Source organism: Mirounga angustirostris, unplaced genomic scaffold (assembly GCF_029215605.1).
Source record: "Mirounga angustirostris isolate CCGP_5_RB_7025 unplaced genomic scaffold, mMirAng1.0.hap1 SCAF_2, whole genome shotgun sequence".
In the NCBI taxonomy this organism is placed as follows: domain Eukaryota; kingdom Metazoa; phylum Chordata; class Mammalia; order Carnivora; family Phocidae; genus Mirounga; species Mirounga angustirostris.
The window spans coordinates 75,794,339-75,820,122 of NW_026991710.1; the positions used below are offsets into that span (position 1 = coordinate 75,794,339).

A 25,784-nucleotide genomic window follows, 5' to 3' on the forward strand; every position below is an offset into this window, starting at 1 on the left:
TGAGTAAAAATAGTAACTAACATTTTAAAATAGCCAGGTACTATTCCAAAGCATTATGGGTACTGACTCCTTCAATCCTCATAACAATTCTGTGAAATCTATATAACTGTTAATCCCATGACACAAATAAGAAAACCCAGGGACGGAGAGTCTAAGCAACTTGCTCAAGGTGCACAGCTAATTAGTAGAAGAACTAGAATATGAGTGGAAATTGTTTGACTTCGGAGCCCATTCTCTTAACAACTTTTTGGAGTTGTCCAAACAGAAAATGAAACAGGTAATTTGAAATACAAGTCTAGAATTCAGGTAAGGAATCTGGGGTGGACAGATACATCTGAGGCTAATCAGCATGGAGTAAAATTTAAATTGCCCCTCTACCTTCCTTTATTCTTATTTCTTCAATCTCTTTCACATCTTTGCTCCTTCCTCACTGCTGAAAACAGACTCAAGAATTCTCTATCTTAAAAATAACCTTCCTGTATTTTCCAAGTTAGATTAATTAGGTGCCTTTGATTACAAATGACAACCCAGCTGAAGTTAAAAGAGTTGGAGGCACCTGGGTGGCTCAGTCCGTTAAGTGTCCAACTATGGTTTCAGCTAGGCTCTTGTCATGATCTCAGGGTCATGAGATCAGCCCCGCCTCCACCCTGAAAGGGGGCCTACTTGAGATTCTCTCTCTCCCTCTGCTTCAGCCCCTCCACACACCCCCGCTGGTGTGTCTGTGTGTGTTCTTTCTCTGACTCTCTCAAAATAAATAAATAAAATTTTTTAGAAGGAAGGAAGGAAGGAAGAGAGAAAGAAAGAAAAGACAGCTGAGTGGTCCACAGCTATTCAGGGAGGAGATCCAGGCCCATTTCCTCAGGCCTTGTGCTCTCTCTCCCTCTCTCTCCATCTCTCAACACTGCTTTCCTTTGTGTTGTCTCAATTCTCAGGCAGGCTCTCCTTTGTTGTTAGCAAAGTGACTCTTCGGCAGGTCCAGACTTAGATTTCATTCTTTTATCTATCTCAGTATGAACACAGATTCTCTTTTACCAGCAGTTCTAACAAAGAACTTCAGTTGTATAGACATGTCAGTGCTGAGCCAGTGGCCAGGAAGGGCAGCACCCTCGGTGCCAGGCCGGCACCATGTGGCGAACTTGAGCACGGAGGCTCAATGTAATACATGAGGTAAGCATCGGGGAATGCTGATTCCCCAAGAAAATTGGGATGCTGTTATCAGAATATGGGGAGAATGGATATCACACAGGCAAAACAAAAGATATCCCTCAGGGGTTTAAAATAATGTAATAAATTACATGGAAACTATTAGTAGTTACATGTACCCAAAAATTTAAATCATCAATAAATCAAAAACTATAATAACTAAATTGAATTACAAACAACAGGCCAGAAAATATTTTCAAATTGTGATGGATTGTTAGCATCACTGCTTCACTGCTACATGGAGGTCATAAAATCCATAAGAAAATACTAAGACTGGATGCCTGGGTGGCTCAATCGGTTAAGTGCCTACCTTCAGCTCAGGTCATGATCCCAGGGTCCTGGGATTGAGTCCTGCATCAGGCTCCCTGCTCAGTGGGGAGCCTGCTTCTCCCTCTGCCTGTTGCTCCCCCCACTTGTGCTCTCTCTCTGACAAATAAATAAAATCGGAAGGAAGGAAAGAAAGAAAAAGAAAGAAAGAAAGAAAGAAAGAAAGAAAGAAAGAAAGAAAGAAAGAAAGAAAGAAAGAAAGAAAGAAAGAAAGAAAGAGAGAGAGAGAAAGGGAAAAAGGAAGGAAGGAGAAAATGCTAAGATGCCAGAAAGAAAGAAAGAAAGAAAGAAAGAAAGAAAGAAAGAAAGAAAGAAAGAAAGAAAGAAAGAAAGAGAGAAAGAAAGAAAAGAAAATGTAAGATGCCAGTAGGTAAAGCTATTAAAAGATATGAACTTAGAGTTTCAAGAAAGGAAATTGATAGGCAATATAAATCTCAAAGGAAATCTACTGTAGTAGAGTAGGGCAATTTAAAGGTTAAAAAAGATAAGTATATGAAATATGAATAGTTAGAGCTTTTATAAGGAAAAAGCCACAGCTCTGTGTTATATGTGTATGTTATACATACACATATATATATTGTATATAACACAATAATGTTATATAGCTTGGAACCATTTTATATGCCTGTTTCTCAGTAAAAATAGAACATCATTAGAATGAGAGATACATATTTCAGTCAACAATGTATTTGACAGCATTGGCAATTAACAGAAGTACCAAAGGGAATTAAAAAAAAAAGTTTGAAATTGACCAAATAATAATTATTAGCAATCATATAAAGCTTACTATTGTTGACAGAATTCTATATACTTTGCATTTATTAGCTCTCTATACTCACAACAACTATATGAGGTAGATGCTACTATTATCCCAACATTGCAGATGATGAAACAGAGTTAGAGAAAGGTAAAGTAAATTGCCCATGGTCACTTAGCCAAGTTGTAGAAAATTCGTAATTCAAACCCAGGCAGTTTGCATCTAGAATCCAAGTGCTTAACTCCTTTACCAGTGTACAGAGGAGAAGAGAGTTCTAGTATAAGTTTTGCCAGCAAAGCATTTTAATAAACCAAGCCACATGACAGTGAGGAAAATAATACTCAGAAACAGTTCAACACAAGTTTTTAAGACCTACACATTTAAAGAAGTTTCAGTTGGAGTTTGAATCGGTATGAGTAGAAGACAAAAAATAAGATTATATGGAGAAGGATTTGGAGAGTGTCTGAAAACTTTTGCACTTATAAACTTCTCAAAAACTCTCACTTCTTTCTCAAAAACCTGTCTCTTCTTTCCCTGTCTAAAAAAGCTTAAAACTCCTGGGAAGCACGTACCATTTTCTGCAATCTGTGTCTCACCTCCTTCTTACGTTTTATCACACTCCATATAGATCACGTTCAGCTTCAGTCTGCCTTGACTGTCCTTGCTCAGTTCATCTTCCTAAATTTTCAACCCCATATAACTCATAAGGCTTTCAAACCATTCCCGTATCTTGGTAACCCTGTCTTCTGGGTACATCTATTCCACCTCTTTTCCAACTGCCCTTTTGGAACATAGACACACACAGAAAGAGAAAGAGACAGAGACAGAAACAGAGACAGAGAGAGACCTTTTCTTTGCATTTTTGGAAACCAGAAGGCTGAGGTTGTATTTATTTTGCATGCCAAGGAGAATGCCCTGTATTCATCTGTTCCTCCCCACACATTTTTGAATACATGCTATGTTCTGGGCACCATGCCTAGCATCACAGATACAAAGGAATGGAGGACATTGTTCCTGACTTCAAAGATCTCATAGTTTACACAGAAGTCACATGTGTAACTAAATAATTAAAACACAGTGTGATAAGTGCCATAGAGTAGTACATACAGGGTACCATGGCAACACAGGGGTGAAGTGGCAGCCCCTGCCTGGGGAGCTAAAAAAATTTCACAGAAGAGGAGCCATTGGAGCTAGGTCTCAAAGATGAGTAGGAGTGTGAGAGGGAACAATAGGGATAATTATAAAAGCATGTTTGCCAAGCTAAAGAGCTTAGACTTTATCATTTAGCCAGTGAAAATTACAAAAGGTTTTTACATAAGAGAAAAATGAGATTTAATTTATGTTTAAGAAGGAGAGCTGAGGTAAGGCCAAGGAAGCATGGAGTGAAGAAGGAAAAAGATAAAATGGCTTTCCAACAATCTAGAAAGGAATAAAGGAGTGTCTAAACTAAAACAGTAGCAATAGGAGATTAGTAAAAAGTATGAGTTTGAGAAAACAATCAATAAACCAAGATATAATTACTAGAAGTTGATAACTTGGAGGAGAAGATAAAAGGAGGCATTGAGATTTGGTGAGAAATTTGGCAGAGGCAAATGAGCAGACCGACGATGACAGATGACAGAATAGGGCATTTAGAAGGACAGCAGGCTGGGAAAGGACAACTGCAATACAGAGCTTGGCTGTAGACATTTTGATCTGTGTTACCTGAAGAACATCCCAATGCAACTGTCCAGGAGCAATTAGCAAATATTCATCTGGAACCCATATGAATGATGTCTAGGGCCCAAAAGTTTAGGAAATACAGATATTCCTCTCACCTCCATTATAAAAATGAAATTGGGAGGGTTGGATTAACATGAAGATCATGCACGAAATGCTTATTTAAGGTCCTAAATTATTGCGTTTGAGCCTATATAAGGAGGGCTGGTGTTATTTTGCTATTAGGAGAGACCAAAAAGCTAGAGGGAAGAGAGAGCTCACTTTGGGAGGAGCGTTCAGAAGACCTGAGTATGTGGTGAGTTGCCCCCTTTCCCATCCACACTGGAGAGGGGAATGCTAGGAGCAGTTGGAGGACATCAGGCATAAAGAGAGACCCATAAAATTGGGCCTATCAGTGCCACCAGAACAAGTTTCAGGAGGCGTGACAGTTATCACCATTGTCTTCTCCATTTCCTAAGAAGTTAAGTTTGGAATGATTGCCTTGGTCTTAGACAAGGCAGAAGTAGTGAGCTGGGATGAAGACTGGAGTTTCTTCTTGAGCAAGCCTCCCACAGGGATCAGGAAAAGGCAGTGTTAGAGGAGCAATGCTTATAGTTGAAGAGGGTTCTTAGTGGGGTTGCCTAAAGACAGATATGCCACATGATCACAAAAAATCCTTACATATTTCCATTATATCTTTCCATTATTACAAACCAGCCTTGAAAATATCTGTATCCACCAATGCAACTTCATTCATCAAAGAACTCCTCCTTGCACATATGCCTTACAGTGATAAATGCTTATAAGCCTTGTGAAATAAAAAGGTAGTTTTGCAAAGGAAGTCAGGATATAGAGGAAAGAAGTCCCTATAGAGAATTTAAGTTGGACAATGATTAAGATTTTAATTCTTAAATTAGACTGAACAGGTATTAACAGACTAATGAGTTTCACAGAGTATGTCAGCTATAGTCAGGCAGGAAGTTCAAAAAATACACGTGGTTATAAGAATGCATGGTTATTTTTCTGAATGGTGAGTGCTCAAAAATAATCCACTGTATATACATATAGGATGGAGCTCGGGCACAGATGTGGGAGACATATAAGCTGTATGTATGTAAGTAGAGAAGAAAAAAATGGCCAACAATATGTGTTGTTGATAAGGAATGATTTTAACACTGATGAAGGAGAAGGATAAAAAGAGATCTGTGAAAGGAAATAAATTATGTAGATGCAAATGACTTAGTGAATGGTTGTAGGGGCAATTTTCTAAATTTGCAGGTGATATTTAATTGGCAGACATTGCAAACAGTAAGGAGCAAGTCAATCAGATAAAGTACTTGAATCATTAAGTACTTGGTCTAATAGATGGCAAGCACAGATAATTAGTGAATAATAAGTCTTGACTCAAAGCTAAAGAGCAGAGAGTATTTGCCAAAGGGAATGATACTGTCCAGGAATACCTCTCAGGTTTGAAGAGAACTTATAGGCAAGGACAAACCACAATTCAGTAAAATATGTATAGAATTAAAAAGATGTGGTAGGTTATAGGATATAAATTAACAGACTACTTCATCAGTCCAAGCCAAGGTGATATAAAGACTGAGGCTACGATGAGAAAATCGCATAACTAGAGGATACATAAATCCTGAAATTCACCATTGGCTCTCACTGCCATCTATTACCTAGATTTTCATCTGTCTCTTGTTATGGTTTGGGGGTAAAATTAATAAGTAAGATAACTTCCAGGCATAAAAGAGAGTGCAGATTTGAGTGAGGATATTCTAAATAATTTTCAAAGAATGTTTCAACCATGAAATTCTATATGGTTCTATGGACATAATCTTAGGGCATTGTGTTTAGCTTGATTGGCCATTTTTATTTAGGATGTTCATTCCATTAGGATGCTCATTCTGTGTTAATCTGGAAATTATAAACAGAAAAATATGCAAAAGCAAAAGAGTATAATAAAATTTTGTGGTGGACTAGGAAGGCAGTTGATGCAATAGAGAATGAACCCCTTTCTCTGTGTTTTGCAATGTTGAGCACTTTATCTACTAAATACAAAGATCAACTTTAATATTGAAGAGAAACAAAAACATCCTTTATTACAACATCAAAACCATACTTAGATCTTTAAAAATTTGCTCACATCTAGCAGTGAATGTACCAACTTCATTTGAGGAATTTACTTTAAATTCATATACTAATATTAGAAAGAATATTTAGAAATAGAACCATACTTTGAGAGATAATTGGAGTTTACTCTTGCCTGCCCTCTGGATACTATAGATTTCAGTTGTTTTAAGTATTAATCATTTTGAGTTTTCTCTTTGTAACTTAATGATATTATAGTGACAGGCTTTAAAATAAATAAAGATCTCCCTGATTAAAAAACAAACGAATGAGGGCACTTGAGTGCCTGACTCTTGGTTTTGGCTCAGGTCATGAGCTTAGGGTCATGAGATGGATCCCTTGGGATCAGCGCTCAGGGCAGAGTCTGCTTGAGATTCTCTCTCCCTCTCCCTCTGCCCCTCCCCTCTGCACTCTCTGTCTCTCTCTCTCTCAAATAAATAAACCTTATAAAAACAACAACAACAAAAAACTAAAACAAAAAACCCAAACAACTGAGCATCTAACAAGACTCAACTATACCAAGGCAGGAGGTGACCACAGAAGCTCCTGATACCTGTATAAGGATATCTGAATGTATCTCTTACTCATTTCTTATTTCACTTAATACTGCACAGAATCACTAAGAGAATAGCAAGTATAAATTCACTTCTCACAGACAAACTGTTTCTGGGAGCTAGTTCTTTCTCATTTACAAAGAACTTATATTCTCCTGATCTGGAGCTCTAAAAGCATCTATAATAGTGGTCTTAAGTGAATTCTAGAATGACTGAAAATTTTACTATAGTGAAAATAAAAATCCACTCAATTCTAGTCATTATCCTTGGTTTGCATTTCATTGATTTGTGGATTTGCAGTTTGGGCATTTCAGGCAGAGATTGCTTCTATATGCTCTGTTCACAAGCAGCCTTAAGACGACCTCTCAGAAAGTTGAAAAAGTCTCTACATGACTAAAAAACTCTTTCAGATGATCCTTTTCTTTGAAGATGGCAGCACTCCTTCTTGGGAATTGCAGAAATGGTATTATTTTTAAATCCTTTTTAATGCTGCAGGATAAATGGCCTGAACCAGTGCAATTTATAAATAACTTGTAGCTTGCTTCTCACTCAGCATTCAGGAAGTACTTATTGGGGCCTGATGGATAGCTGGCATTGTGGGGAATACAAAAAATATCGAATATAGAGTTCTTGTTCTCCAAGAGTTAAATAGCTAGATGAGAGGTGGGGCAGGGCGGGGACTAAATAGAGAGAGATCCAACATACAACCAACACTTTCTTTACTATCTACTCTTCAGCTTCTGGTGAACTCATCCAGTCTCGAGAATTTTTTATTTTATTTTATTTTATTTTATTTTATTTTATTTTATTTTATTTTATTTTATTAGAGGGGGGAGGGACAGAAGGAGAGAGAGAATCTTGAGCAGCCTTGATCTTATGACCCTGAGATCATGACCTGAGCTGAAACCAAGAGTCAGATGTTTAACTAACTGAGCCACCCAGGCTCCCCCAAAATTTAATTACCATCTATAAGTAAACCATTTCCAAATTTGTTGCTTCAGCCCAGATCTCTCACTGTAACTGCAGACTCCTATTTCTTACCACCTACTCAGCATTTTCTCTTAGATGTCTAATGGGTATCCCAAGCATAATGTGTTCAAAACAGAATTCCTGATTTCACTCTCCTCAACCTGTTCTATGTACAGCCTTCCCTGTCATAGTGTATGGCAACTCCAATCTTCAGTTTACTCAGCCCAAAACCTGTAAATTATTCTGACTCCTCTTTTCTCTGACATAGCTCATACACGATGCATCAACAGATTTTTCTGGCTATAAATCTGAAATATATCCTAAATATGATCGTTTCTCACCACTCCACCACTACTCACTGGTGCAAGCCACCATTATCTCTCTTTGTGACTGCTGCCATGGCCTCTTAACTATGCACCATGCTGTGGTTTTTTTCCTACTATAATCTATTTTCAACACAGTAGCCAAATGGATTACTTAAAATTTAAGTCAGATCATACCACAGTCTCCCAAAACCTTCCAATAGTTTCCAACTTATTCAATGTGAGAATGCATCAAATTCTTATAATTGCCTCTAATGCCTTGAATGCTCATTCATACACATACACACCCATTGCCATGTCTTAATCTTTATCTCCTAATGACTTCCCCAGTATGAGTATTTTTAAGGGGCAAATCAGAAGTCCGAAAAATAAGAGTAATAATTTCAAAGCACATACATGACCATTTTGTTTAAATGAATAGATATTGGGTAAGCAGTTAGGAGAAAGAGATTATACAGAAAACATAAAAGCAAGAAATTTTATCAAATTTAGCAAGCACACTATGGTGGGCATGGCCAGCTGCACAGTTTTTTCACCTATAACCTTGGGCAAGCTCTTCACCTTCTCAGAGCCTTGAATCTGTCCTCAGTATAATTAGGGTAGTGACAAGGTAGTCCAGCTAGCATATGTGGAGGTGTGCCCCACTATGTGGACTGAAAATATTAAAATCTAGGCTACTCAAGTTGGAAGTTCTGGCTAATGGCTCAATATGGAAAAAAAAAAAAAAAAAAACATAAAGGCAAAGGCTTCATAATGACAGAGACTTTCTTGGGCAGTATACTGCCTGAAACCTATTCCTTTTGTGCCAAAATTTAGGGTTGTATAAAAACATATATTTCCCTTACCACATAACATAGAACAAGTAAGTTAACACTTTTTTTTTTTTTTGAAATCTACTCTGAGAAAGCAGTGAGAAAAATAGTTAAGGGGGTAGAAGACTATGAAAATAAACCTCCTGTCTCAAGAATTTTATAATTTTGAAGATAAAACATATATTTATGGGATAAGGATTATATGAGAGATACAGAAAAACAGAGAAAGGAAAAATAATGGTAAGCTCCAGGAAGGAAAATGTTATGAACTCAGGTAAAAATCAAAAAAAAAAAAAACTTATATAAATAAACTATAAATATAAATAATGAAGCTGAAATACTTAAACTGAAAGAGAAAAGCTGGGGTTTGGGAACTAGTAAAAACTAAACTGTTCCTAGAAGGACTTTAAAATTAGATCATTATGTGAATGGGCATGGGAGCTGGTGAAGAGAGAGAATATTGGGGAAGCGATGGTATGTGGTTTATTGGAAGAGGCTAGAGATAAGACTGACATACAAATTAAACTAATAATACTGCTTTTGTCACTATGGTGGGTGTCAGTGACAAAACATCATCTGTTAAAATAATAAAACATATTCATTTCTAGAAATATCAGTCTGGGAAGCTCCAAGAAACATTTTTCAATTAAATGTACCATAAGTTGCAAGATCAAACATCTATTGATTAAAATAAGCAAGAAATAATACATTATATGTTAAAAAAAGAAGAAGAAGAGAGTAGGAAGGGTAAAATAAAAAGTGGGAAATCAGAGGGGGAGATGAACTATGACAGATTATGGACTCTGAGAAACAAACTGAGGGTTTTAGAGGGGAGGGGGGTGGGAGGATGGGTTAGCCCGGTGGTGGGTATTAAAGAGGGCACATTCTGCATGGAGCACTGGGTGTTATACGCAAACAATGAATCATGGAACACTACATCAAAAACTAACGATGTAATGTATGGTGATTAACATAACAATAAAATTTTTTTTTAAAGCAAGGGTTTTCACCTACCAAAAATAAATGAATGAATGAATTAATTAATTAATTAATTAAGCAAGAAAAAGGAAGCATTCTAAAAATCTTTCAAGGGGAGATGATTAACCTAATCAGAATTCCATCATAATCAATAAATACTTATTGTGTACCTACTATTTTCTATGTGCTGAAAATTTAAAGATGACAAAAATAGTTTTTGCTTAAAATTCTCTGCAGCCTTTAGAAAGACTAACTAGCTCTGTGTGTGTGTGTGTGTGTGTTACTCAAACATTATATTTATTATATTGGTTTTGGGAAACAATATATACATTTATATGTAAAAATAGAAAAGAGTCTAAAGGACTTGCATCAATCTTGAAACAATGGTTACCTATGGGAAATGTGGAAAAGTTTGCTAATTGTCCTTATATATCTATTGTCTTCTTTCTTAGTAGTACAATTCCTGAGTTATAGCCAGACACAGACTGGTCACAGTATACATTTCCTGGCTGTTCTCCTTAGCTAGTGTGATCATGTGACTAAGTTCTAACCAATGAAAATTAAATAGAAGTATAATATGAAAGTTTTGGAAAATGTTAAAGGGAAGATTCTTGTTATTTCTGATCCTCTTCATTCCTCCTCTTACTAAAATGTCAATAGAATGGTTGGAGCTCAAACAACCAACTTAAATCATGAGTTGAAAGCTATGTACTGAGAAGAGCAGAGCAATAAGAGAAAAGGAGTCTAATTCCTAACACTGGAAGCTTTATCAGCCTGGGTCTGGTAACTTTTATGTTGTTGTTTCCCCCAGTGATATTGTGGGTATTTCTTCTACTTATAAGAAGAAAATAGGCAGTTTTACATATTTTGACCCTTTCAAAACTAGAATGTATTTGTAATATTGCTTTTACAATTTCATGTTCAAATTTACTTTTTTTCTTAGTTTTGCTTTCTTATTTTTTTGTTGATGGCAAACTTCTTAGCCAGTGCCTTAGTATATATGTTTTTCTGTTATGTTTTGTTTTTATATTGGGCCATCTTTCCTGTTGAGCTAAATGGACTCATATGGTTTAACTTATCTGACAAATTCACACATTTCACTGGAAATCTAGCTAGAAAATTCCTCTTCCCACCTTTTAAGAGCTAAAACTTGGAAAATATTTAACTTTATAAGTAGTTGACAACAATACTCACTAACTTCTGATATTTGAGACTTGCCAAGACATTCTTCTTCTTATGTGTCTCCTGAGTTTGGAAGACATTTTTACAAACTATGCTATTATAAAACTTTTGGGAATTTTTGAGACTTCTCTTCACTTTTTCAATTAAGCATAAGCATCTATCCTCCCTTTTTAAAGTTTCAGGTGATATGACAAAATAACTATAACAACAGAGGAAAATTTAATACATTATTCTAAATTAAGAAAGGTGCCTCCCATAAACCAGAAATTGTTAGATTTCAGAAAAGTGCAGTCCTAAGAAATTTTGGCTTTCTCAGGTACCCTGAAAAAATTCTATTAATTCCCCTAATTTGGAAGAGTACACATGTAAATAAGAGCAAACCGTGAGCTCAGCAGAAAGCATAACATCTGATTATCCACTTGATATTGAGGCTCAGTAGCACTACTCTTATCCTCTGCCTGGCTTCTTGGTCTCCAGCAGGCAAGTTAGTGCAAGTTCAACATGGTGGTCCAGGGTTCCAAGCACAGCAAGATAAAGGACACGCTCCATTGTGCTAACCTTTCAAGGCTCTACTTGTATCACAATGCTTCTCTCCCACTGAGTGAAGCATCACTGGCTAATCCCAGATTAAAAGGATAGAGAAGTAGACTTGACCACCTCAGGGGAAGAGCTGTATGGTCACATTGCGTGGGGGCATGTGTATGGAAATGGGAAGAACTTTGTAGTTGCTTTTTGTAATCTACCATGCTGATCAGTTAGGCTAATAACATCAAGAAAAAGTGGAGGATTATAAACTGAAATACTTAACGGAGAACAGGTAAAGATAAATGAGTAAAACTGGATATAAGTACGTATGCATAAACTGTGTTACATGGTGAGAGCTCAAGTAAACTAGAGATTTCCGGAGCTTTCTAAAGGGGCAGCTTCCTCTCAGATCCATGAAAATGTATTGCTACATACTCTAATTTTCACAAGAAACCAAGAAACATAAGTTTGGATTCTTATATAGAATCTGCTAATTTTTTTAAAAAAGATTTTTATTTATTTGAGAGAGAGAGAGAGAGCATGAGTGGAGAGGAGGGGCAGAGGCAGAAGCAGACTCCCCACTAAGTAAGGAGACCAATGTGGGGCTCCATCCCAGGACCCTGGGATCATGACCTGAGCCAAAGGCAGATGCTTAACCAACTGAGCCACCCAAATCTGCTAATTGTGAATTGTAGCTAAATTATTTAAAATTTTTTTAAATCTGATTAATTTTAATACAATATAAATAACATGTAATTAATAAAGTTTACTTAGATAAATTTGTTTCCTACAGATAGTGAAGGCTCATAGGCAAATTATAAAGTATGATAATATATTAGGTACTCTCTAAAACTTCAAATTTCTACAGAAAATAAATAATACCTGAAAAATTGCCTGTTCAAAACACAATGAAATTAAATGAATAACAGAATTTTAAGCAACTACAAAGACAAAATTTGAAACCACTTGGAAATAAAAACAGTGAACAAAAATAAAAAAGAACAAACTCTCCTAAACTACTTTTAGAGCAAAGAAGACATAAAAACCAGAAGTATATTGTATTTAGAAAATAAAGAACCTCAAGTAAATTCTTCTCAAAACTTTACTTAAATAAATGTTAGTTTTTAAACTTTATGTGATTATTATATTAAAATAAGGAACCATGCATCCAACTCAATAAATAAAATAATAAAATCTAATGAAACTATTAAAGTTTAAATTAAAATAAATTAAAAATTCATATTTTAAAATTCATAAATTCATAGAACTGGTTAAAGGGAAAAATCTCAGTTCTTTGAAAAGACCTAAACAAAAATGAACTTCACGAAGTCTGGTTTAATAGAATGGGATGCATGAGTAGATAATATTAAAAAGAGAAAGTGTATACACCTCAAGTAGGGAAAATATTCACAAGTTTAAATAGATAATAAGTATGCCTCTATAATAATTAATTTGAAAAATCTTAAGAAATGAATTATTTAGTTAGTTGAGAGAGAGAGAATGAGAGAGAGAGAGAGCACAAGAGGGGGGAAGAAATGAATCATTGTCAAGGAAAACATCCCATCATTAAAACTGACTCAAGAAAAACAATTCTAATTGTATTTCAAACATGCCAAAATGTATATTGTTTGATGTATACCTATTTTCTTCATTCCTTTCAGGAAAAAATAGGACAAATGATTAAAACATTTCATAAAAGTTATTCAGTTACTTTTATAAAGCTAGAATATCCCCCAACAAAATCTAACAACGATGCCACACACAAAAAGAAAACAATATCTGCGGCATGTGGGTGGCTCAGTTGGTTGAGTGCCTACTCTTGGTTTCAGCTCAGGTCATGATCTTGTGGGTCCTGAGACTGAGCCCTGCATTGAGCTCCGCACTCAGTGGGGAGTCTGCTTGAGGATTCTCTCCCTCGATCCCTCACCCCTGAGTGCATGCTATCTCTCTCTCTCTCACCCTCAAATAAATAAATAAATATTTTTTAAAAATCCAGTATCACTTATGAATATGGATATATCCCCAAATCCTAAAATATATCCTTTCAAACTTGACCCATCAGCATATTAAAATATAATCAAGTGTTACAAAATAGGCTTTATTTCAGAAATAGAATTATTTAACATGAAGAAACTATATTGCTCTTAAGTTTTAGAAAAAGGGTAAAATGCATATAATTATTATAAAAAAATGACTAAAAGTAAGTGTCATTTGAGATCGAGTTGGGAAAGAGTAACAGTGACCGCATGCATTTGAGCCTTCCCATGCCTCAACTCCTGAATTATAAAATCATCTAGAGATACAAATAAAATCACATCTGACCACAGAAAATCTCACACAGAGATAACTACATTCTTCAAATTATCTATAAGTAGAGCTATAATTATATCAAATCCTGACAGAGATAACACTGGAGTCCCAGCTAAGGTTGCAAATCTATGGGTGGGATGAGAAGAAACACGTAAATGAGCTCATAAGAAAGAAGAAAGCAGAGAAAATGCATGAAGCAGAGCTAAAATAGCCCTCAGAAAGAGAAAGTTTAATACCAAGGGTTAATGCATGGAACATAAACCTGGAACTTAGTAAACCACAACACTGCCTGTGGGGAAGTGACTAAAAGGTAAGTGTGTCAGGGTAATACCCTCAGGGAAGCATTACTTCTGGAGGAGAAGGGAAAATAGAGATGATGCTCCTTGGAGATGTTTTAATGAAGGTAAAGTGAGGGCACTAAATGAGGAAAATTAAGAATCCTGTAGACACTAAACAGAAACAACACATACCAACTCCCTGAAGAACATCCTCCATTGAAGAAACCAAATGTTAATACACTGACAGAAGGAAGTTCTATTGAAACAGGAACCTTGTCTACAAATTATCCAGAAATTGAAAAATAACTGGAGAAATTTCATTCAAAACTACTCTCAAAAGAAGAGAAAGTATGACTCATATATTTTGGTTTATCGAAGTTCTTCTCATATAGACAACTACAAAGAAAAATAAAATTGTGACGTTAAACTCCAAATGAAATTAAATGTTTCAAACCATCATTTGAAGTTTGTTTTTAAAGAAAAATAAACAGAACCAGAAATTCAAAAACTAACCATCGAGATGGCCAAAATGACAAAGAAATGCAACAACCTCAGAGTATATATTTAAAAACAATATAAAAGACAAAAATCACAAGACATAAATTACAATTTACTCAAAGGAGAATAGATTAAATGACATTGAAGCAAAACACATAAAAGAAGAGAATGAAAATGAAATAACTAAAGAAGTTCAGAGTGATAGGATCAAGTAAAAAAAAAAATAGGCAAAGAGAATATACATATATATTTGAAGTTCCTGAAGAAGAAAAACAACAAAATGAAACAATATTTAAAGGTATATTCTTTTTTTTAAAAGATTTTATTTATTTATTTGAGAGAGAGAATGAGACAGAGAGAGAGAGCATGAGATGCGGGAGGTTCAGAGGGAGAAGCAGACCCCCTGCCGAGCAAGGAGCCCGATATGGGATTCGACCCCAGGACTCCAGGATCATGACCTGAGCCGAAGGCAGTCGCTTAACCAACTGAGCCACCCAGGCACCCTACTATCAGATTTCTCAGGAGCAACACACAAAGCAGGCCAACACCAGAGAATCACTTCCAAGAACTTCAAAAAAGAAAGGGTAAGCCAAGGATTTTATGTCCATCCAAGCTTCCCTTCATGACTGTGGGGAAAAAAAAAACAACAGCAAAAACAACAAAACATTTTTAAATATATAAGCACTAAGAAAAAAGTGGACACTTGAGCCTCTCTTGATGAAACTACTGGACTATGAGCTTCATTCAACCAAGAAATAACAGAAGACTAGTAGGGATCATTTGATATATTTAATTGTAGAATTGTTACTAAGACAACGTTAGAAACATGGGTTATGGGCACCTGGGTGGCTCAGTCAGTTAAGCATCTGCCTTCGGCTCAGGTCATGATCCCGGAGTGGGATCAAGCCCCACATTGGGCTCCTTGCTCAGTGGGAGCCTGCTTCTTCTTCTGCCTGCCGCTCCCCCTGCTGTGCTCTCTCTCTCTCTCTCTGACAAATAAATAAATAAAATCTTTAAAAAAAAAAAAAAGAAACATGGGTTAAATAATAATATGAAATCATCATAGGTTCTCAAAATGAAATGATGGAATTAAATAATGGGAGGAAAAGAGGGAAGTAAGGGAGAAGTAGAATATCATTATTAACTATAGTGAAGGCAGTAAGTGAAAGTTCACAGGTTTCATTTAAAACTGAAAAATCAAAGACTCAAAGGTTAAAGGGGAAAAAGTGGGCATAAAGACACTATAAAAGGTACAAATATGAAGTTAACTATTATAACAAAAGTACAAACCTTTCTAAAACCAAAAGAAGGAAAGTGGCAAAAATACACCACATAGAAAACACAGTAGATACAACAAAATTCACACAATAATAAATACCATGTATGTAAATAATAATAATAAACAAACATATCTGTATACTTATCAAACACAACATTCTGATAATATATCTTCTCAAGAACATGTGAACATTGACAAAAATCAATCATAGAAAAAAAATACCATAAAAAAGAAAAAAAAAAACACCATTAAGTTCCATTCAGAGGATACATTACAAATAAATTTCTCTGATCAAAATACAACAAAACAAGAAAAAAAGAAAAGGCTTTCCACCTGAAATAAAGGCTTCTATTAAATGACTCTTGGAAGAAAGGAGAAATACAAACATGAATTACAGAACTTTCTTAAAGTACTGGTAATGAAAACATTATGTATTCAAGTCTATAAAGAATATTTAAGGAGTGATCTATAGTCTTAAAAATCCACGTCAATAAAAATGAAAGAATTTAAATAAACATATTTAATTCCATCTCCAAAAGCTAGAACAAGTACAACAACTTTTAACAGAAGAAGATATAAAGAAGATAATAACGGAAGTAAAAGGAGAAAGTAATAAGGTAAATAACAAAAAAAAATAGATTAAATTAATAAATCCTGATTCTTAGAAAATAGCAATCAAAAACAAATCATGAAATCATTAGCTATTCCAATCAAGTAAAAAGTAGAGAATTTAGATCAATTTCCACAAAAAAAAAAAAAGTTATGAAGGAACTACCCTACCACATGATAGGATGAATAACCAGGCCTGGAATATTTCACAGGTGAACTAATCCATCCTTTACAGAACAGATCGTTCCAGTGTGATTCCAACAGATATTGGTGAGGATGTGGAGAAAGGAGAACACTCTTACACTGTTGGTGGGAAAGCAAACTGGTGCAGCCACTCTGGAAAACAGTATGGAGGTTCCTCAAAAAATTAAAAACAGAACTACCCTACAACCCAGTAATTGCACTTCTAGATTTTTGTCCAAAGGATACAAAAATAGTGATTCAAAGGGGCACCTGCGCCCCAATGTTTATAGCAGCAATGTCCATAATAGCCAAAATATGGAAAGATCCCAGATGTCCATCAACAGATGAATGGATAAAGATGTGGTATACATATATACAATGGAATATTACTTAGCCATCAACAAGAATTGAAATCTTGCCATTTACAATGACGTGGCTGGAACTAGAGGGTATTATGCTAAGCAAAATAAGTCAGTCAGAGAAAGACAAATACCATATGATTTCATTCATATGTGGAATTTAAGAAACAAAACAGATGAACGTGGGGAAGGGAAGCAAAAATAAAATAGGATAAAAACAAAGAGGGAGGCAAACCATAAGAGACTCTTAACTATAGGAAACAAACTGATGGTGGCTGGAGGAGAAGTGTGTGGGCAGATGGGGTAATAGGGTGATAGACATTAAGGAGGGTACTTGATATAATGAGCCATGGATGCTATATGCAACTGATGAATCACTGAATTCTACCCCTGAAACTAATAATACACTGTATGTTAACTAAATTGGATTTAAATAAAAAAATTTTTTAAAAAGAAAATAAAAGAGGGGCGCCTGAGTGGCTCAGTCGTTAAGTGTCTTCCTTCAGCTCAGGTCATGATCCCAGGGTCCTGGGATCGAGCCCCACATTGGGCTCCCTGCCCAGCGGGGAGCCTGCTTCTCCCTCTCCCCCTGCTTGTGTTCCCTCTCTTGCTGTCTCTCTCTCTGTCAAATAAGTAAATAAAATCTTTAAAAAAAGAAAAGAGACCCAACAATATAATGCAAGACAAGATCCTGGACTAAATTGTTAGGACAAGTCAGTTTTGAAACAAATGACAAAGTTGTAATATAGACTGCAGATTAAACTCTGGTATCAATATTACATTTCCTGAGTTTGATAATGTTACTGTGGTTCTGTATTTTTAAATAACATTGAAATATTAATAGATAAAGTGACATGATATATGCAACCTATTTTCAAGTGGTTCAAAAAATAAATAGTATGTATATTTCTGTATCTGTATATATATAAGTTGTGTGTGTGTGTGTGTATGTAAGTGTATGAATTAGGCATATGCTGAAGGAGTCATATCATATTAAGTGAGAAATTAAGGATTCTTCTAAAGTAATACTGAGGTAGCGGGCTAATTATTTTTGGAGGAGAGAGTACTTATGTTCACATAACATTGAATCTGGAGACAACCTGAGTGGGTCAGAATCCTGGATCTAAGTGGCATGAACTTGGTCAAGTTACTTACTCTGTCTGTGTCTCAATTTTCTTATCTATAGAATGGGGATAATAACAGTATTTACCTCACAGGGTATTTGTGAAGATAGATTGAATTAATCATTGAAAAGTAGTGTGTAGTAGGCATACTAAATATTAAATAGTAGTGGTACTAGTAAGTAAACTCTCCTTAGTACTTATCTTAATTGGATTATAAATTGCCTTATCATGTGCTAAGCTATAATCAAATTAATACCATTCTTTTGATGAGCTCACAAATACTGTGTATAAAAGTGTAAAAGTAAATATATGAAAATGTCACAGAAGTTACAAGAGTGGTTGTCATTGGATTTAAATGTCTTCTTTATAACTTTTTGATCTTCTAAAATCTTCTAGAATTGTTAAGTAGGATCTTAATTTCAGAATAAAAGTCAGTTTAACAAGAATTTCATTGGCCTACCTGGAGATTTATTCATTTCCAGTGGTATATTTGAAAACTAATAGATTTTTGTTATGTGTTTGTATTTGAAACTGAAATACTCATCTATAACAGTGACGTATTAAAATACATCTATGTTTCTTTTCAAAGAAATACATAAAATCTTGACACTGACAAAATAAATAATTTGTGATTAATTTGATAATTTGGTTATTTTTCTTTTTCCCAGTACTTATGTTTTGGTTTCTCTTATGAATAGTAATAACTTATGTACTGTATTTACCTGGAAAGGTCTGTTGAAACTTTAAAGTCTCTAGACTTAAAGTCTTTAGAATGAAAACATTTATATTCCTATATTAGCAAACATACAATAATTATATAATAAGGTCTCAATAAATAATTTTAGCTCTAAAATTTCAGAGTTAGAAGGGCTCTTATATTACCAATTACAATCGATTTATTGTACAGATGAGTGACCTTAAAATGATGAAAGTTTGGCCACTTGTCCAACATCATGTCATATATTATTAATTGAAGATGAAAGACTTAACTACATTCTTCTTTCTTTCCATCATACTTCTTTTCTTCCTCCTTTAACATTTCTTCAATGTCTACTTTCTCCCAAGCAAACCTAGAATTTTTACACTAAAACATTATTTGAAGACCAAAGAATAAAAAGTAGTATTTAAAGAAACTGTAAAGAAATTTTAAAATCTGTGAGTGGTCCGTTCTTGTGAAGAGCAAGAGAAGAAAATGTATGGTTTAAAAAGTTGAATAGGCAGAGGTAGACCTAATACTTGCTAAATATGTGCCAAAACTCTTCAATAACTTTTTTCCTTCCACTTTGTGCAAAAAATCTTTGAAGTGGGAAAGACAAGGGGGAGAAACCTTAAGGGAATTGAAGCTCATGGTAGGTACTTTTAATGAATTCAAATTTCGAGGTCCAAATGAATGATATCCTAGGGGAAGAATGCACTTTCTGAGGTGACATATGAGATACCATGGATAATATGTACAAAACATGAAAAAGGGGAATGTTATACAGTTGGATATTAGCATATTCAAAATTAGAAAAAACATTCATTCTGCTTGAACAGTGGCTTTTATTCTCTGATAAAATTATAGGATGGATTATTAATCTGATGTGTTACAGGTGATAAAACAAATAAGCAGTTCATTTCTTTTTTGATAGCATGAGCTGGTTACACATATATTTTGAGTTCAATAATGCCTTTTACAAAGTACTTAAAAACTATTTGGAATAGCCTGATTGGATGACACTATAATAAAGGATACCCATGGGTGATTAAAAAAAAAGAAAACATATCTAGATTGTTAACTAATGAACTACCATCAAAATGGGGAGAACTTTAGAGGCAAGCTGCAATGCTTTTCATCAATATTTGACTAGTAATGTGAGTGAAGAATTAAAAGCCTGCTTCTCAAACTTCCAAATGAGTCAAGGCTAGCAAAAAAAGTTGATATGATGATTGATAGGTAACAATTCAAAATATATCAGATAGATGTGAAAGACCAAAGAACCAAAGAATGAAACTGATGAGAGATAAATATAAAATCTAACATTTTGCTTCAAAATCAATTGCATAGGACTTAAGAGAACCTCTAGACTGGTAGTGTTTCATTTAAAAATATATTTTGGGGGGAGGGATTCAAAAATATGTTTTAAATGTATTCTACCTTAAGTTTAGTATAAGGCAATGTTGTAATTGCACCTTGTAAAGATGATTCAAGCTTCAATTTCATTTTCAAAAACTATGTTATTCATATCAGTTGAGGAAAAATTGATGAATTAGACTCTGTTTGAAAGAAGATGACCAGTATTTTGAGGGATATGGAAATCATATCTTGAGAAGAGTGATTGCATAAGCAAATTACTTTTAGTGTTAAAATAGCATTAACAATTGGGGAATAAAGTAATATTCTTCAAGTATTTGAAACATTAGGTAGATTATTCAGATTTATAATGTGATGTATAGATGACAGCACAAAGACACCTAATAGAAGGTATACAGAAAAGCAAGTATCTGTTCATATATACTCAAAGCTTTATATTAATTAGAATATTTCAAATGTAAATTGTTCATCTTGAAAAGATGCAATTGAACTTGTAATAAAATTACATAAAATAATGTACGTGGAACATGTAACATGGCACTAAATATATAGTAAGTATTAAATAAATGTGTGACTATTAGCATTATTAATACAATGTCCTTAGCATTATATTCAAGCATAAATTAAATGATTATTTGTGAGATATGATCATTTATTTCAGATTAAATTTAGAACAATATTTTTTTTAACCTCTCTAAGTTTGTTTCTAAGTAAGATTCAGTTATTGTATGGCTTATTAGCCACGTCCCCTGATAATATAAATCCATCTCCTTTTCATGATTTGAGAGAATGCAAGTCTTTTATCTCCTTTCAAGGAAAATGTTATGACTGTGTAATTAGAATAGTTTTGAAAAAGATTATTTATATTCCAGTTTTAGTTCTAGTTCTTCAAAATTCAAATAATCACTTCTTCGTTAAACATTTGGCATATATTAATATTTTGTAATATATTGACCTACTGTAGTAGACATGATTACTTTAGCTAATGGCAAATAGCATAAATATAAGCATATCAATAAACTAAGAACCTTATTTAATTATTGAAGTAATTATTCATTAAGATATAAATCTTTTATCAGTGTATGAGACTTAGTAAATTTTTATATTACCATTTTCTTTTTATTCTGTAAAAATCTCTCTGTCAGAAATGCTGAAGAATAGAAGAGATTTATAAGAATTAAATAATGAGAACCCAGTGAATGTTCCATCTTTATTTATTCATATATGAAGCAAATTTTTATTGATCATGAATCTATGAGAGACAAATGTGGTAGATACCAAGAATATGTCAAATTAAAAGAAAAAAGTCATAATCTTTACCTTCATGGAGCTTGTAGTCTCATAGAAAACCCAAACGTTATTCAAAGAATCACACAAATATTTATAAAATGACAACTGCTACAACTATTAGAGAAGTGAGAGATATAGAGCTCTGATAGTATAAATAACAAGAATTATTATTCTAATCAAAGGGGGTCATGGATAGCTACCCTGAGGAAGTGATAATTGAGCTGATTATGAAAATGAACAAGAATTTACTTGAAGAACTTTCAGGAAGACCAATCCATTCGGTGGGAATAGCACGTACAAAGACCATGCATCAGGAAGAAGTTCTGGAAAAGAAAATGGCCCAGCATGTATATGTTGAGGTCGGCTGAGGATGGTCTATCTAAAGATGGATAGGCTATGTTAAAGAGTTTAATCTTTTTCCTAAGAGCAATGCAAATCCATTGAAAACCTTTAAACTGTGACAGGGGACAGGATTAGATATGCTCTCCAGAAAAATTATTTTGACTGCAATAGGGAGATTAAGAGAAGAAAAACAGTAGAGTTTAGGTAGACTCACAATGAGCCCATAAAAGCAATGGTGAGAGCTGGAAATAATAGAGAAGTGAATGGATATTAGGATTCCCAGGTGGTAGAATCAACAGTGACAGACAGGATAGGAGGCATAAGATTGGAAAAGATAATGAGACCATCAAGATTTAAGACTTATGTGAAAAGATATTCACTGAAGCAGGAGACTTTGGTGGAGGATTGGTTAGAGTCAAACACATGAATATGGTCTTGGCCATGGTAAATCTGAGGTATTTTTGAGACATCTGATAGAAATGTAGTTACATAAATCAGTCTAGACTCCAGAGCTCAGATACATATCTAGAAATATCAATTTGTAAATCTAATGCATGAATGGGGACAATGGAAGTAATGGATATAAATGGGGTTGCCTTGGCAGAAGATCTCGAATGATAAAGGTCTGTAAGGCCCAAGTCCAGAGTATTGCCAACATGAGCTTGGTAAAAGAACTGAAAAAGAAGCTTATATCATGTCATGAAATCCAATGAAAAGAGTGTTTATGATGGAGAGAGCAGTCATCACTGTCAAATGTCAAGAAACCTAAACAGATGAGCACTAAGTTGTGTCCACTTGACTCAGCAATGCAAAAATTAAGAAGTGCTGTGTCCATTGAGTAATAGAGTACTTAACAATATAGGTACAAAAGAATCTTCCCAGGCTTACTAGGAGGTTTGGAAATAGAGACAAATCTTTAGAGAAAATTGTGAAAAAGGGGGAGAGAAAGGGTAATAACAGATTCAGAAGTTATGGAGAAAAGGACAGGCTTTTCTGTTTTTATTTCTATTTTAATCAAAGGAGTTACAAATCTTTTCTTGGGAAATTTACAGTTAACAGGATGATGTTTAATACATAAAAGACAAGAGTTTAAATAATTGAAAGAGGGGATTGGTTGATAAGTTCACTGATGGAGGGTTGGTTTTAGGAAGGAAAACAGGTCTCCATTGTAAACAGAGGTTAAATAGAATAGGTTGGGTGTGGGATATAGGTTGAGAGATAGAAATAAGCCTGAATTTTAATCTGATATCTTCTATGTTCCTTATAAAATAGCAGCGAAGGTCATCTTCCAAGAGTTGGGGCAGGGAGTACTGAGAAGATTAAATGTTTCATGAGGGTAAAGATTTGAGAAGTAGAAACTGGACAAGTGAATTGACATGTATGTGTAAATAGATAAATGATAAGGAAGGAAGGAAGAAAGGAAGGAAGGAAGGAAGGAAGGAAGGAAGGAAGGAAGGAAGGAAGGAAAGGGAAGAAGGAAAGAAAGAAAGAAAGAAAGAAAGAAAGAAAGAAAGAAAGAAAGAAAGAAAGAAAGAAAGAAAGAAAGAAAGAAAGAAAGAAAGAAAAAGAAAGAAAGAGAAGGGAGGAAAGAAAGAAAGAAAAAGAAAGGAAGGAAGGAAGAAAGAGAGAAAGAAAGGAAGGGAGGAAGGAAAGAAGGAAGGAAGGAAGGAAGGAAGAAAAAAGACGAAAGGAAGAAAGTCAGTGAAGGAGAGGGAGGGTAGGAATGATCATTTGTCTCTGATCATTTTTGGTATTTTGGAAATGTTCAAGAAGTTTCTGGGCTATCTTTATGAATCAGTGATTCTTGGCTTTTTTTTTTTTTTCTTCTGCTCCAGTAAAACTTCTCTCATACAAGTACGGACTATCACATATTCATATCAAGCACAATGATCTGCTGTCTTATTGATTCTGAAGAAGAGGGTGAGGTACTTCCTTAGGAAGGTATATACAAATCTCAGAGATAGGAAAATGTGTACATATTGTTTCTATTGTGTCTGTACATAAATGTATTTGTGCAGTTTGAAAAGGCCATTAAATGATTCTGATATGCCCTCCACAGGGAGACTGGGAATTTCTCCTTGAAAACAGAATAGCCAAGTGTTAAAAGTGGACCAGAATTTAGGAAGTTCTCCATAGAAAAATGACAAGTAATTATTATATTTAATAAATATTTTAGCACATGCAATATAATCAGTTTCCTTTTCCAAAAAGAAAGCACACATCATTCCCTAGATATCATTTTTCCATTATAGAAATTCGCTTCATGATACTTATAAGTATCTATTAGTAGAATTAGTGTATGACTATTCCAATTCACAATCATTAATTAGGTGTTAAACATTCAATTATTTATCAGCAAAATATTGATGAACATTTACAAATATTCAGTCGACTTGTCAGTAAGTTCTTCCTTGGGTGAAATTTTCTGATTTTAATTGAGTCATAAAATGTTCTGGGTCACTAGTGCATCAATTACTAAATTACTGATCCATTGTACTGTAATGTCCTGAAAAAGTAAAGGCAACTTCTGAAAGCCTAATTGAATCTTGGAGAGATATGTATTCGCCATTGGATTAAGATAAATGAGTCAACTCACAATAATCACACTAAACTTAGGTACATTCATTTCACAAATGGGTAAACTGAAGCTCAGAAAAGATAGAACTAGAGAGGTAAGGATCCAGGTGAAAAGACCTAATTCCTAATATCTAGCCACAGAAAATAAATACATGAGCTTGAAAGCAATAATAATTATTTCTCTGAAAGTTCATTTTCATGTAGTGTTATTAAATTTAATACCTCTCCATTAATAATTTATAAACTCATGGTGTTTATACTAATATGGCCTTGTTGCATTATAAATAGCGTAATAAAAAACCCCACAAAATTTTAGACTCTTTTAAGGTAAAAACTGTCCTAAAACTAGTTATCTCAACCACCTACTATATGGGTTACTTGGAAAACGAAGGATTTTTTGCAATAGGGTCAGTGGTTATGAGCACAGGTTTGGAGTAAGAAAAACCAAGCTTTGATACTTGCTTCTGTGCTTATCAACCATGAGAACTAAATGAGTTACTTAATTCTTGTAGTTGTTCCATCTATGAAATCGAGGGGAAAACACGTAATTCATGATGTATTGTAAGGGTTAAATAAGAAAATTTATTTAACTACTTAGTACTGGGCCTAGCGGCAAATATATATGGGCTGATATATATGTATAAATAGAAACATATATACACGCACAAACACACATAAAGTTTAAATGTAGCTTAGAATAGTTTTGAGGCCATTATTACTTCAGAGACTAGATTTATTTGAACCGGTTTAGCACTCTATTAGGTATGTTACTTTTCATGTTTTTGTGTTTTTGTTTTTGCTTGTTTGTTTGTTTTGGTCTCCAAAAGCAATAAAACCAGTTTCTATACTCCTTCATAAAACAGTGCAAAAGAAAGAAAAATAATAACAAAAATGTCCAACAAACAATTTACGATTATTTGTACTTGTCTGGAAGGAGCTTCCCACAGCTTTAATCATGGCCATGGGTTATTATTTCAAACAAAGTACATCTTTTGGATATTTAAATGTGTGTTCTCATATCATGGAATTGAAACGTAATTCATTTGTTCTGTGCTCTCGCTGCAGTTCTGCTAAGTGCTTCAAATAAGTAAAATAGCATGTGCTGTGGTTTTGAGTGCCAGCACTGAGAATCTGAAGAGATACACTCTGAAAAGAAGGGTTGTCCAAGAAAAATTAGGTATCCTTAATCTTTGATTTTTCATTAAAACATTTCTGAGGTTTATACAATAAAAATCATGGTAGAGACTTTTGGCAAATGACGTTATAACTTAGTGCTATATGAAAGTTCTAACAAACTAATATATTTAGAGCTTAATAATATAAATTCTGGGGGTACCTTGGTGGCTCAGTTGGTTAAGTGTCTGCCTTCGGCTCAGGTCGTGATCCCAGGGTCCTGGGAT

General features: G+C 34.4%; 1 protein-coding gene across 1 annotated transcript in view; it reads left to right on the forward strand.

The window, feature by feature from the left end:
• Positions 1 to 25,784, forward strand: part of GRID2 (glutamate ionotropic receptor delta type subunit 2) — a 1,408,631-nt gene that overhangs the window by 1,114,334 nt on the left and 268,513 nt on the right. The window lies entirely within an intron of this gene.